The sequence below is a fragment of the Pongo abelii genome, chromosome 12, assembly GCF_028885655.2.
Source record: "Pongo abelii isolate AG06213 chromosome 12, NHGRI_mPonAbe1-v2.0_pri, whole genome shotgun sequence".
Classification (NCBI taxonomy): Eukaryota; Metazoa; Chordata; class Mammalia; order Primates; family Hominidae; genus Pongo; species Pongo abelii.
Window position 1 is genome coordinate 110564116 of NC_071997.2, and position 15850 is coordinate 110579965.

The 15850-nt window shown below is 37.3% G+C and overlaps 1 long non-coding RNA gene across 3 annotated transcripts in view; it reads right to left on the reverse strand.

The window, feature by feature from the left end:
- LOC129057744 (uncharacterized) overlaps nucleotides 1–15520 on the reverse strand; it is a 103255-nt gene extending 87735 nt beyond the window's left edge. For 2 of the 3 annotated variants that reach the window (XR_008522490.2, XR_008522491.1), the window contains exons 1-3: nucleotides 15337–15520; nucleotides 3000–3162; nucleotides 2174–2396 (exon numbers count right to left, since the gene is read on the reverse strand). This is a non-coding gene — a long non-coding RNA (uncharacterized LOC129057744). The remainder of the gene's footprint in view (nucleotides 1–2173; nucleotides 2397–2999; nucleotides 3163–15336) is intronic. The other variant, XR_008522489.2, reaches the window with a different exon arrangement.
- Nucleotides 15521–15850: the final 330 nt, after the last annotated feature.

A 15850-nucleotide genomic window follows, 5' to 3' on the forward strand; every position in this document is an offset into this window, starting at 1 on the left:
GCTCTGCTTCCCTTATAAAACTGAATGTCTTTAACAACGCCCAAGTCACTTCTTGAATGCTTTGCTACTTATAAATTTCTTCACCAGATACCCTAAATTATCTCTCACAAGTTCAAAGTTCCACAAATGTCTAAGGCAGGGACAAATGCCACCAGTCTCTTTGCTAAAACGTAAGAGTCACCTTTGTTCTACTTCCCAACAAGTTCCAGATCTCCATCTAGGACCTCCTCAGTCTGGGCTTTATAGTTCATATCACTCTCATCATTTTTGTCAAAGCCATTCAACGAGTCTCTAGGAAGTTCCAAACTTTCCTATATTTTCCTGTCTTCTGAGCCCTCCAAACCATTCCAACCTTTTCCTGTTATCCAGTTCCAAAATTGCTTCCACATTTTTGGATATCTTTCCAACAGCACCCAACTCTCAGTACCAATTTATTGTATTAGTACATTTTCACACTGCTGATAAAGATATATCTGAGACTGGTAATTTGCAAGAGAAAAAGGTTTCATGGACTTACAGTTTCACGCGGCTGGGGAAGCCTCACAATCACGGTGGAAGGCAAGGAGGAGCAAGTCACATCTTATATGAATGGCAACAGGCAAAAAGAGAGCTTGTGCAGGGAAACTCCCATTTTTAAAACCATCAGATCTTGTGAGACTCATTCATCATCATGAGAACAGCATAGGAAAGACCTGCCCCCATAATTCAATCACCTCCCACTGGGTTTCTCCCTTAACATGTGGGAATTGTGGGAGTTAGAATTCAAGATGATTTTTGGGTGAGGACACAGCCAAACCATATCATGACTTAATACAACTTGGTGGCTTAAAACAACAGAAATTTATTTTCTCACAGTTCTTAAATCCAGAAATTCAAAACCAGAAGTTAGAGTGCACCATAATCTAGAATAGTTAATCATGAGATTCTTACCTAAATCTGTAAATATCCTATTTCCAAATAAAGTTACATCCTGAGATTCTGGATGAACACGAATTTTGGGGAGACGTTATTCAACTCACTCTAAGTTACCCTCTGTCTTCCTCAAATTCCTTACTTTTCTATATGCAAGCCACATTCACCCTGTCTCAATATCCTGAATAGTCTTAACTAATTCCAGCATCAACTCTAACTGCTAAATCTGATATAACATCATCTGCTAACTAATTTCCAAATCTCATCGCCTAATTCATCTAAATCAGGTATGGGTTCTACTTTGTGTATGATCCATCTTGGGATAAAATCCCTCTCTATCTCCAATTCTTGAAATTAGAAAACAACTTTTCTGCTTCCAAAATACAACGGTTGGATGGTTATATGATAGACATTTCCACTCCAAAAGGGAGATATTGGAAGTAGTAAGGGTCACTGGTTCCAAGCAAGACTGAAACCTAGCAGAGCAAATTTTATTACATTTCAGAGCCTGAAAATAATCCTCTATGGCTTAATGCTCTCTCCTCTAAATCTGTGGTGGTGGCAGCCTCATTCTCTGAGCCCTTTTTCTTGAAAAAGGAGACCTGATTCCAAAGATATGTGGCAGCTGAGTAGTTTTATCAGCCTGCTTTCTACCTATAGAATTTTGAAAGTCGAATTACCTTCATTTGTTATTTTATCTCTGTCAGTCCAGGTGTACCTTGTGTTCCTGCTTCCCCCAGGATAATGTTCTCAATAACTGATCCTCTTGTATATGTTAAAAGGATAAACACCATTCAACAAAATGGTTTTCCAGTGATCCTTTCTGAATAATCCCATCTGTATTTCTGCTTTCTGCTAAAATAGTTGATCAGATCCATGAGTGATACAACTAATCTTTCAACAAAAAGCTGTTGCTATGGTTTGGGTCTGTCTTCCAAAAGTTCATGTGTTGAAAAGATAATTGTCTTTATAGTAGTATTAAGAGAGATGGTTCCTTTAAGAGGTGATTAGGCCATGGGGGTTCTACTCTCAGGAAAGGATTGATGCCTTTGTCTCAGAAGGGGGTTAATTATTGCAGGGGGTAGACTCTCTACAAAAAGAATATTTCAGGTCCCATTTTGTTTTTCTCTGTTTAGCATGCAAGCTTCTGCCTTTTTCCTTCTGCCATAGGATGACCCTCACCAGATGCTGGTACCATGCTCCCGAGCTTCCCAGCCTTCAGAATTATAAGCCAAATAAAGTTCTGTTCTTTATAACTTACCCAGTCTGTGGTATTCTGTTATAGCAGCAGAAAACAGACTAAGACAGCTGTCCAGCCACATTCTTGGCATTCTCCCCAGAGTATGCTTTCTCAACAGTACATTTCCTAATTTAGCATCCTTTGAAATCTGGATAGACCAAGGAACTCACAAGTCTCAAATTGATGGTTCCTTTTTGCTTATCAGTTCCTTCCTCAATTTATCTCTTCCTTTTCACATTTTACTCTAAACAGAAAGGAGAAATCAGACCACACCTTGCTTGGAAATCTCCTCAGCTATATATACAATTTTATCACTTACAAGTTCTGCTTTCCACCCAACTGTAAAATGTAATTAAGCCAAGTTTTCTCTCTCTTTATAATAAGAATCTCCTTTCCTCCAGTGTCCAATAACATGTTTCTCATTTCTATCTGACCTCAACAGAAATACCTTTAACCTTTATATTTCTATGATTTTGTTTACAATGATATGTGTTTTCTCTAAGACAACAGCTTTCCCTACCATAATCCTCATTCCCATCTGAGCCTTCACCAGTATTGCCTATATTATCTATGTTTCTGTCAACATTCTCTTCAGTGCAATCTAGGCTATTTTCATCATGCATCCAAAAATGCTCCCAGTTTCTATCTATTTCCCAATCCCAAAGCCACTTACATATTTGTGGGTATTTGTTATAGCAGCAACCCATTTCCCAGTACTAAAATAGGTATTAGTTTTTTAGGGTTGCCATAACTTTTTACCACAACTTGGTGGCTTAAGATAACAAATTCATTTTCCTACAGTTCTGAAGTCCAGAAGGTCAAAATCATAGTGTTGTCAGGGCCTTACTTGCTCTGAAAGTATAGGAGAATCCTTCTTTGCCTCTTTCATCTTATGGTGACTCCTGATTTTCCATATCTTGTGGCAGCATGACACCAATCTCTGCTTCCATTTTCATACGGTATCACCACTGTGTGTCGCTGTGTTCATCAAACAAACATCCTTCTCCTTTCTGTTAAAAAGATACCAGTCACTGGACTTAGGACCCACTCTAAATACAGGATAATTTTATCTTCACGTATTTATTTAAATACGCAAATGATTATTTCCAAATAAGGTCACATTCTGAGATTCAAGTGGACATGAATTTTGGAGATACACTGTTCAACCCACTATCTTATATGAATTGTATCTCAATTTTAAAAACTGATATTAAGAACAAAAAAATAAGATGCTTAGTTCAGATACTATAATTACATTGAAACCTTTAATTATCCCACATTAGGAGGCAAATTTTATTAAATTTTATACTTTCGATGTCTGACACAAACACATAAAAGTAAGTGCATTGGGGAAATAATTATCCATTTAATGACTTTATTGGCTAGAGGAAGGAAAAAAAGTGCACTGAATCACAACAATCATGGAGCTAATTGTTTTAACCATGCTTCAAACCAATAAGCAATTTAATCATGTTTGAAGGTTTAATATGTTTTCTTTTCAGTGAAGTATTTTGAATTATATGATCTCCTTCCTGTGGCCAAATTGGCATTATTTCAAATTATTATTTGAGTACTATGTGTCAGGCACTGTGTCAAGCATGTGTTAGTTCACTGCCTTGGTCTGTTCAGGCTGCTACAAAAAAGTACCTCAGAGTGGATAACTTATAAACAATAGGAATTTATTGCTCTGGAAGCTAGTTCTGGAAGCTAGGAAGTCGGAGATCAAGGCACTAACAGATTTAGTGTTTGATGAGAGCCCATTGCTCACAGATGGCAACTTCTATGTGCCCTCACATGGCAGAAGGGGTGAACAAGCTCCTTGGGACCTCTTTTATAAGGGCACTAAGCTAACTGATGAAGACTCCACTATCATGACCTAATCACCTTCCAAAGACCCCACCTTCTAATATCACCATGGGGATTAGCTTTCAATATGTGAATTTGGTGGGGGAGGCCACAAACATTCATTCTATAAAATTCACTTAGTTCTCACAATTTTATAAAGTACATACTCAAGTAATCTTAATTTTATGAAAAAAAAAAAAAACTCAGACTTTGAGAAGCCAAACCACTCTCTCCTGTTCATATAACTATTAAATGAGTTTTGAATTTATTTACCACTGCCATGGATTTCAATTCAATGCATCTTTCTTGCTCATCCACAATGTGTAAGTCTCTATCTGATTGAAGAGTAATTAACTTTTCTAAAGGAAAGCTGCTCTTTCTGGTGATACATATTCCTCTTTTAACATGACAAATTTCAGGATCTAATAGTATTATTGAATTGCCATTTGGTTATGCTTTTCACATTTCAATTCACATTTTAATGCATTTTCATTTGATTCCCACAGCAACACTGAAACAAGGTTTAATAGGAATTATTATCCCCATATTATAAATGAAGAAAAAAGAGGTTTATATAGAGGTTATTCAGCTAGCACATGGGCTTACATTTACTATAAAGCTTACTCAATTGGCTCCAAGGCCAGCTGTATAATCCACAGTATTATGTCTCTCTAAGTTTCTAATGTTTCATTAAAGCCTTGAATAATTAATACAAGTAAACTTTATTAATAATGATTGCTCCTCTCTGTCAGATAAAGAAACACTACAGAGTTCTCTATTTTTATCTCACATAAATTGTTCAACTCTGGGCTGTCCTCACAAATTTCATTGTCCATCATTACAATGCTGCCCCAGATCTCAGGGGAGAGAAAGTTTCCATTCCTTCAATAACCTAAGGGTAGAAGGCAGTAGAGGATACATTGCCCAAACAATTAGAAATGGAGACCTAAGAGATTCTGATTGAACACACACTAAAATGGGGTGACAGACTTAATGTGTTAGGAAAACTGAGACAAGAATTGAATTTATTCCATGCCATTATCTTCCACCTCTAAATAGAGTCAAAGCTAAGACATCAGTGTTGGCAGTAAGAAAGAAGAGGTGAGCTAGCATGTACAATTAGGGAGGAGAAGGAAATTCTTGTAAGCATAAAATTTACAACTCTAAAGGGTTCAATGGAGCTCCCTTGGGCAATTAATACAGGTTCCACACAAACATGCACTGGCAGATAAGTGGTTCTGTACCCAACCTTTCCTGAGAGAGACGGATAATTTTAGAAACTTTGGCTGATCTGGGAGTAGGGGCCCCTCGGACAGATTGACTGAATGGGAAATATGAATCGCAAAGACGTAATGTCAGAGCAGAATGCGTAGTTAAAAATACATAGTTTAAAAGACTCTTAGAGAAGATGGCCTTTTACTAATGGGAGATTGTAACTAGAGCTGAGGGTTCTGAAATGTTTACCTTGAAAGTAAGACTGGCAAAGTTCCTGTGATGTCAAGGAATTTAGAGCTAAGCCTTAAAACTTTCTGGCTGTGAGGCTGCAGCAGCCTACCATTTTATTGTGAAATATCCCTTTGGTTTTACTAATAAAAATTAATGAGTTTCCAAAGTTTCCATTTCAGTCTGTAAGTGCCTAATTGCCTGGAGCTGAGCTGTTCCTCAGGGCTCCACCCACTGGAGGGTAGAGTCATTTTTTCATCCAATCATTATAGAAAACCTGTCTAAATTCCCTTTATGCTCATAGAATATTTCAGCAAATTTTAATTCTTAATATATTCTCTTTAAAGTATTAAAATTATCTCAAAATATGTGATTTTGGCTTAAAAATGATCAGACTCAAAATTCTATAAGCTATATCCATGATTGTAATTTTTACTAAAAGAGAACCTTTATGTTGGTTTTTTCAACTTCTCAAAAATCTTGCCATACATTTTTGAAATACTTGAAGTAATGTATAGATTGAGCGGATTGATCATCCGCTAAACTGTTCTCAGCTAGATGCTGAAAACCTGGGAGCAATCAAGTTTATATTAAGTAAATAAATGATAAATGAATTAAGCAAGAACACATTTAGTATATCAAGATTTGCAAAGATCTGGCTTTCAGGAAGGCTTTGGATTTTGTTAATGCATTCAGGACACCAAGCACTACATCATCAGGAGAAAACACTGTTTGATTTTCATAAGACATATTATTAAGAAATGTTTGGTGCTTAAGGTCATAGTTAGGTACACATAGTATATACTTAATGGATTTCTCAATAGTCATGAAGGTCAGGTGGAATTAGCCACATGTTGCTGCTAAGGAAACTTAAGCTCAGAGAGAGTGAAATAAGTCCCCAAGTTTCTACAGCTAGAAAGTAGCTGAGCCTGTATTGATCTCCAGTTCTCCACTCCATGGTAATCTAAAGCCTAGTCTCTTTCCAGCAGGTCAGGGTATTTCTCCCTGAATTACCATTTTATGAGGCTTGGAGAAAAATCTTGTTATTTGAGTTTCTACATTTTGGATTTCAGGATAAATGTTTTACCGTATCAGGGCTGAATTCCCACTGGTGTTATCATCCCTGTAGCCTTTTCACAAAACAACGAACTGGACATACTATCCCACACCCTTTTGCTCACATTCATATTCTAGTAGCAGAATGAATCCATGTTCAGTCTCCTTGTAAACATAACAAAACTGCCCTTTCACTTGGACAGCTTCAGAATGAGTGATTTTTTTTTTTTTTTTTTTTTTTTGGTGACAGAGTTTATGATTTTGGTCTGGTGAATGAATAAAATTGAAAACTTAGAAGATTTGGCTGTTCTTATGTCCTAAATGTAAAATGTTTCTAAAGCCAGCGTTCCTGCCTCACAAATGATAGGCGAAGTGTGCAGCACTGTGATACCAAAGCTTAATGTGTCCAGGCCTTGAACTTTCTGTCTCCATCTGACTTTCTAACATTTAGCAGCTAGAATACAAAATGGTCTGCTGCGGCTCTGCCTCCCAGGTGTCGGAAAGAGCAAATGCTGAAGGACTTTCAACTCAGTGGGCTTCACACAAACTGTACCCCAGAGAGAAAAATCTAAGCAGTGCTTCAGGCAGGTGCATGATGTGGTTCAGAGGCAGAAAACATTTGACTCGTGAGCAGGAGGCACTAAAATAGAGCTTTGGGAAGAAAGAAGGGATCAAGCAATGATGGGAGCAATATTGCCTCTGAGTTCCAACATTTGCACTGCTTCAGTGGCCATCTCTTTCCCGGGGCTTAAGGTTCAGCGAATAGCGGAGGGATCAGGTGAGGCAGAGGGTGCAATATAAGCACACCAACTCCAAACAACCTGAAGATGGGAGGGGCATTACTCCTTCTAAGAAGAAAAGGAAAGATACTCGCATCCCCAAAAAAGAAGAAATTTCCAGGAACCTGTGATTAGCTCAAAGGGCAAAAAGGCATTGTATCCACAAGGGTTTTCTAATTTCCTTGCAGAGCAGAAAAATAAGTTGTAGCTTGTGTTCCTCCCGTTCTCCCTTTTCCCCCTCTCCTGCTCCTCATCTTCTCCCCCTCTCCTGCTCCTCATCTTCTCCCTTCTTTTTTTATTTTTATTTTTTGCTTTATAACAGGCTTGGTAGAATTTGTAACAGTTTTTTAAACACATCCTGCAGGTAAAATTTAATTTGTATGTTACTCTCTAACAAGATGATTTGGTTTTACAGTGATTGATGAGACTAGGACTGTCTTCATGGTTTTGGGGAGAATGCTCTGGATTCAGGAACAGCCTGATGGTTTGTATTTGCTCACCAGAGGGCCCTAGCCCTCTTTTTAAGGGCAAAACTCTTTAATGTGAATACTCTGTAGTCAGAAATCTTTTATTCTCTGTCCTTCCCATCATTTCATAATGAAGACTCTGACTTGAACCTATGGATTTAAAAGGCAGTCAGTATGGGACCTATAACAATGAAATCAGAACTCCATTAACATCAACAGAAATTTAGGTGTACCAAGCACTTCGCTTAGCTTGCAGGTAGTAGCTGCCTATCCAAAAGTGGATTTTACATGGGATGACCTTTGTGTGTTTGTGTGTGTGTGTGTGTGTGTGTTTGAGATGGAGTCTTGCTCGCCGCCTCCTGGGTTCAAGCAATTCTCCTGCCTCAGCCTCCCAAGTACCTGGGATTACAGGCATGTGCCACCACACCTGGCTAATTTTTTTTTGTATTTTTTTAGTAGAGATGGGGTTTCACCATGTTGGCCAGGCTGTTCTAGAACTCCTGACCGCAGGTGATCCACCCACCTCAGCCTCCCAAAGTGCTAGGAGCCACCATGCCTGGCCGGGGATGACCTTTGTGGAATATTTCTTCTATATGTATTTATTTTATTTGATTTGGAAATATTGGTCACATTAGTCTCTAAAACACAACTCCTTTAACAAATAGTCTGATTTGGCAGAATAAGCTGTGAGACCACTGTGATCTTTGTTCATTATTGATCTTTGTTAATATAGATCTTGCCAAAGATTGGGCATCCAATGGGTTAACATTGCTTGTGGTATTGATTCTTTCATCCCCTGTGGAGGCTAGAACAGGCCTAGAGGCAGCCAAAGCCCATGGGCTAGTCACCTCTAACCTCAAACAGCCTCATCAAATTACCACAGTGTACTGTGCAAATATTATCATATTTGGTATGTACCAATACTGTTAAGCTCTGTGATACCTTGTAAATTCTAGACTAGTCATTTTGAAGTCAATAGACCTGCCAAAAAATAACAAAGAAAACAGTGATGAGAACATTTCTTCTATACCTAATTTGTATGCATTTTTATCATAAAGGGCGATGAATTTTGTCAATTGCTTTTTCTGCATCTATTGAGATGATCATATGATTTTTGTCCTTTATTCTGTTAATACAGTGTTTCCCATTTATAGATTTGTTTATGTTGAGCCATCTTTACATCGTGGAATAAATCTTAGTTGATCATGGTGAATGATCCTTTTAATGCACTCCTGAATTCAGTTTGCTAGTATCTTGTTGAGGATTTTTGCATCTATGTTCATCAGTGCTTGTGGTTTTCTTTTTGTATAGTGTTCTTGTCTGGCTCTGGAATCAGGGTACAACTCTGGCCATGTAAAATGGATTTGGAAGTATTCTGTCATCTTCAATTTTTTTGAAGGACTTTAAGTATGAGCATTTTAAAACATATTTGGTAGAATTCAACAGTGGAGCCATCTGGTCCTGGGCTTTTTTTTTTTTTTTTTTTTTGATGGGAGACTTTTAGTTACTGATTCAACCTCCTTACTCATCATTAGTCTGTTTAGATTTTCTAAAAGTCTTCATAGTTTGTATGTGTCTAGGGATTAACATATTTTTTACAGGATATTTCACGTTTTGCATATAATTGTGGATACTTGTCTCATAATCTTTTGCATTCCTGTGGTATGACTTGTTCTCTCTTTCATTTATTATTTTATTTGAGTCTTTTTTTTCCTTTTCTCTGTTAGTCTACATAAAGCTTTTCAATTTTATTTATCTTTGCAAAAAGCCAAATGATTAGTTTCCTGGATCTTTTCTGCTTTTTCTAGTCTCTATATCATTTATTTCTGCTCTGATCCCTGTTGTTTCTCTACTTCCTCTGGGTTTAGTTTGTTCTTCTTTTTCTAGTTTGTTGAAGTGTAACATTATCTTGTCTATTTGAAATCTTTCTTTTTAATTGATAGATAATATTTGTACATATTTATCAGGTACATGCATTTTTGATACATGCAATGTGTAATAATTAAATCAGGGTAATTGGGATACCATCACCTCAAATATTTATTATTTTTTTATGATGGGAGTATTCTAAATCTTCTATCTGTTTCGAACTATACTCTAAATTTAGTTAACTATAGTCACCCTACTGTGTTATCAAATGGTAGAACTTATTCCTTCAATTTAACTGTATTTTGTACTCATTAACCAACTTTGTCCCCTCTGCCCCCTATACTTCTTAGCTGCTGGTGACCACCATTCTTATCTCTACTCCATGCTTCTCATTACCTATAAGAGATCAAGTTTTTTTTTTTTTTAGCTCCTACATATGAGTGAGAACATATGCTATGTATCTTTCTGTGCCTGACTTACTTCACTTAACATAATAGTCACAGATATCATTATACTAAATGGTGAAAAGTTGAAAGCTTTCCCTCTAAGAGCAAGACAAGATAAGGATACTTAATCTCGTCATTTCTATTCAACACAGTACTGAAAGTCCTAGCTACAGCAATTGGCCAAGAGGAAGAAATAAAGACATCAAAATCGGGAAGAAAGGAGTTCAATTGTCTCTGATGCAGACAACATGATCTTATATATTGAAAACCTTAAAGACTACTGAAAAAAAAACTGTTACAAGTAAGAAATGTCCTGAGTAAAGCTGCAAAAAATAAAATCAACAAAGAAAAATCAGGATCATTTCTATACACTAACAATGACTGTCTGAAAAAAAAAAATCAAGAAAGCAAGCCATTTACAGTCGCTATAAAATAAAATAAAATACTTAGGAATACATTTACCCAAGGAAATAAAAGACTTGTACACAAAAAAAAAATAAAACACTGATGAAAGACATTAAAGAACACAGAAAATAAGTGAAAAAATGTATCCTGTGTCCATGGATTGGAAGGGTTAATATTATTAAAATGCCCATTTGAGCATTATTAAATTGACCAAAGTAATCTACAAATTTAATGCAAACCTATCAGAATTCCAAAGTCATTTTACACAGAAATAGAAAAAGCAATCATAAAATATCAAACCACAAATGACCCCAAATAATAAAACAATCTTGAGCGAAAAGAACAAAGTTGGAGGCATCGCAGTCTCTGATTTCAAAATATCATACGAATCTATAGCAATCAATACAGCATGGCACTGCCATAAAAACAGAAACATACACCAACAACATAATTGATAGCACAGAAACAAGTTCATGCATTTATGGTCAATAGATTTTTCACAAAGATGCAAAGAATACACAATGGGAAAGGACAATCTCTTCGATAAATTGTGTTGGGAAAATGGATATTCACATGCAGAAGAATATGAAACACTTATTCCACACCATATACAAAAATCTGCTCAAAATGGATTGAAGACTTACATGTAAGACTTGAATCTGTAAAATAATGAGAAGAAAACATAGGGAGAAAGCTCCATGATTTTGGTCTGGGCAATAATTTTTTTTAATATCCCCAAAGCATAAGCAACAAGAGCAAAAATTGACAAATGGGATTGAATCACACTAAAAAACTTCTGCATGGTAAATTACACAACTGATAGAATGAAGCAACAACCTATAGAACAGATGAAAATGTTTGAAAACCATTTTTCTTCCTTTTTAAAAAAATTTGAGACACAATCTGCTCTGTCATCCAATCTAGAGTACAGTGATACAATCATGGCTCACTGCAGCCTTGAACTCTTAGGCTCAAGTGATCCTCCCATCTTGACCTCCCAAAGTGCTGGGATTACAGGCATGAGCTACCACACCTGGCCCAAACCACACACTTGATAAGGGGTTAATACCTAGAATATGTAAGGAATTTACACCATTCATTACCAAAAAAAAAAAACCTGATTTTAAAAATAGGCAAAGGGCCTGAATAGACATTTCTCAAAAGACGACCAACAAGCAGCCAACAGATATATTTTTTAAATGGTCAACACCACTAATCATCAGGAAAATGCAAATTAAAATTATAAGGAGATGTTACCTCACACCTGTTAGGATGGCTGATATAAACAGGATGAAAAGTGTTGAGGATGATGTTCATAAAAGGAAACATTTGCACACTGTTGGTGAGAATGTAAGTTACTGAAAACAGCCATTATGGAAAATAGTATGGAGATTCCTCAAAAAATTCAACATAGAACTACCATATAATCCAGTATCTCACTTTTGGGTATATGTCCAAAAGGAAATAAAATAAGTATCATGAAGAGATAGCTGTATTTCCATGTTGTTGCCGCATGATATGCATAGCTAAGATACAGAATCAACCTCTGTCCCACAACAAAGGAATGGATAAAGAAAATATGACATATATGCAGTGGAATACTATTCAGCCTTTAAAAAGAAGAAAATATTGTCATTTGTATCAACATGGATGAACCTGGAGGGCATTATGTTATATGAAATAAGCTATGCATGAGGATTAATACCACATTATCCTACTTATACGTGGAATCTAGAAGAGGTGAACTCATAAAAGCAGAGAATAGAATATTGGTTTCCCAGGGTAGTGGTGGGTCATTGAGGAAATGTTGATCAAATGATAAAAAAATTTCAGTTAGATAGGAGGAATAAGTTCAAAAGATTTATTGTACAACATGATGACTGTGGTTAATAACAATAAACTATTTTTTTAATTGTTGAGAGAAGATTATAAATGTTCTTACTACCAAAAATAAGTACCTGAGGTAATGCATACATTAATTAGCTCAATTTAGCCATTCCACAATATTTCAAAACATTATATACAAAAAATATAAACAGTTTGTATTTTTTTGGTTACAAAAAAATATAGTGACAGGCCTTTCTATTCTTCAGACAGGACCCATACTGGCTTAAAAAGCTAATTTTGTCAAAGTATCTTGAAGCTGTATTTACTTCAGTGTTGATCCACAAGCACTCTCTCAGCCTCCAGATAGTGATGCTGGCTATGGCTTTGTGAGTAAAAGTAAGTCCATACCCAAAAACAAGCGTTACTTTTAATGGCAGAAAATACAATTGCTTTTGTGCCAATCTAATAGGAACTGTTTTACAACCTTGTTTTTTTCCCACAAAATATTATCTGTTCAAGGATTATTGTTATGGATACATACAGATAGCTTATTCATTTTAATTGCTTAAAGTTATACAGCTGAATGTATCTATTTTATTCCATTATTGAGGACAATTAGTCTCTCTAATTTTTCACCGTAATTGATGATGCTGCTATGAATCTCCATGGGTAAATATGATGGAAATCCTTAATGGAAAAAGTTCACACCTGGTGTATGCAACTGTCTTTCTCAGGGGCATTTGAAAATGTATATGTTCAGTTTGTTCATCATGATGGCTGAGGGATGCTGCTGGAAATTTTTACTAGGAGGCAAGGGATCCTTAACATCCTGCAATAAATATCTAAAACATGAAAGAATTAGCCATCCAAAACAACACAACTTTCCTTGTGCATAAACAGCTCTCTAGGTTGTGTGCTCAGAAGTGAAATTGTTGAATGAGGTGGATTTAGTTAGTTTGGTGCTTACCTTCCATTTTAAACTTCTCTTGTTTACTTGACCATCTCACAATACCTGGGAAGTTGTATACTCACTTCTGTCTGTAGTTGCAGATGTGTTTTAGATTTCCCAGTTGGATGGTCATGTGGAGATTTGGAAGGAAAAAAAAAAGAGGCAAAGGCTGGGCTGCTCTGCTAACAAGTAGGCACAGACAATGTCCCACTTTCCACTGTCCCACCCACGGGCAGGGTGCAGAGTACATTATTTTGCCTATGAACTAGCTGATGTGTTGCGGCCCTGGGGCTGACCTTGTGGTGACAGCATCGTGCCCCTGGGATAACAGCTATCTAGTAGTATATTTCATTGGACCACATCCTGATTCCCCACTGAACTCATTGTGGCAGGGACAGCAGCATCCCTGGTAAGCCAGGTAACAGACATTGCCTAAGAGTGATTCTTAAAAGCCCTGCCTAGGGTCTCTTCCTTCATACTCTCTGAAAATATTATATGCCTCTACATTCATGTTTTGAATTGCTTTCTCTTTCAGATGTCTAGATGTGTTTTCACAATATTCAACTGAACCATGGCTGAAGCACTAGGCTTTAGGAAGTAGATACCTTTGCGCTAGGTTTTGTCATATTGCTCTTCCAAATAATTGCATCACCTTATACCACCACATATGTGAGTTTCTATTTCCTCACACCCTAACCAACATTTGAAATTGTGATATTACTACTACTTCTTCTCCTCCTCTTCATCCTCATTATAATTATTATAACTATTATCTGTCAATTCAATTATTGTTAAATGACACAGTGTTGTATCTATTTGAGAACCCTGATTATTAATGATTGAGCAGTTTTACATGCTATTTATTTCCATTTTTTGATAAGTGCCTGATTATCTCCCTAATGTATTGTTCTATTGATTTTTTAAAATATTGATATGTAGAAGTTATCAGTACTCTTGTGCCACTGTCCGTCATTGGCTGGAATCAGCCCAAGAGAGGTGTGATCTCAGGACATCTTAGCAATGGATTTCAGCATTCAGCAGCAGAGGTCCTCAGTCAGTTTTCCTCTCTGTGGTCAGAGGACTGCACATTCTTATGGCTGCCACACTCCTCGTCTTGCACTGTTCAGATCTACATTTTTACATGGGTGTAGGGAGGAGCTCCTCCATGTGTCTTTTGTGGCCCTCTTATCTGAGTAAAAACTCAGAAAGACAAAGTGAATCTGATTAACTAGAGGCTTCATTGCTGCAGATGATCACAGGTCATCACTGACTCTCATTCCCTCCCTTCTCCACTCTATATTTCCCTCACCCTCAGCTATCACTTCAGCAGGTCTATGTGGCTCGTCTGGTGTTGCAACTCACACTTTTATCTCTGAGGGCTCTGAAGCTTTGATAGCCATTCTACTTCCAGGTCTACATTGCTGGACTTATCCATGCAGTTATAATGGAGCAAGGAAGTGCCAGGAAGGTGCCCAGTGTATCACCTCGGTTCCACAGGTGTTTCTCCTTGCTCCCATCTTGTGTATAAGGAGCATTATCTCCTGCTGCTTCTGGTTAATTACCCCTGCCAATATAGTGACCCTTTTTATTGCCTGCTGTTCTCTGGGTGGAAGAAGTCCAAAGTGCCCAGGTAGCAAATGTAACTTTTAATTCAGTAAGATACTCAGCTGTGTCCCCTGGCAAGAGTGTACCTGTTTGGAGACAACAACCTTCAACCCTGCAGAGCCTAGAGTTATAGGGACATAAATCATAAATTCCTCCCATGAATCATAAGGAGCATTGGTAAGTGGAGCTATCCATGCTTCCATCTTTTGGTTTCTGAACACATGTATCCTTCCTATAGGGGACAGGGCAGCATATAGAGAGATCTTTGTTTTAATAAGTACACTGTATTCTGAAGCATGGCACCCAGTCATGGACCACTCCAGCATTTCCTTCACCACCTTCATTTCATGTCAGTCCCCTGATCTGCTGACATGTGTATAGGAGGCTTACAGAGTGTTGATCCACAAGTATTCTCTAAGCCTTCAGATAGTGATGCTGGCTATGGCTTTGTGGGTAGAAGTAAGCCCATACCCAAAACAAGCACTTATCATACCTTTGAGGATGAGTAGCACTGTTTTCGGGATAGAAGGTACCCAATGTAATTTCTCACCAAGTAGTCAATTTCCTTGAGGAATAGTGCCATAACGGGTGTTTAGCATTGGTCTCTGTTACTGAAAAGGAGAAATTCAGAGGTGTCAATAGATCTGCCTTGGTTAGTGGGAGTTCATCTTGTTGGGCTCATTTATAGCCTGTGACTTTGTCAACATGATCACCCCATTCATGTATTCATCATGCCCATTGTGGGGTGGCTGATGACCAAGGCTAAGTCACAATGTCTATTTAATGGTTCAGTGTCTTTTCCATGATCTATACTTTCATGATGGGGTTAATGTGTAACGAAAATATCATTTTGTTCCCACCTCCATATGACCATACACGTGCTTCTGTCTGGAAGATATCTCCAAACTTCTAGTTCTTTTCCTCCTATAACCTTGACATGACACCATTTCTCATTCCACAAAAATAGATGACTGGGTTAACTGTTCATAGCTCAGCCCATTTGGAAA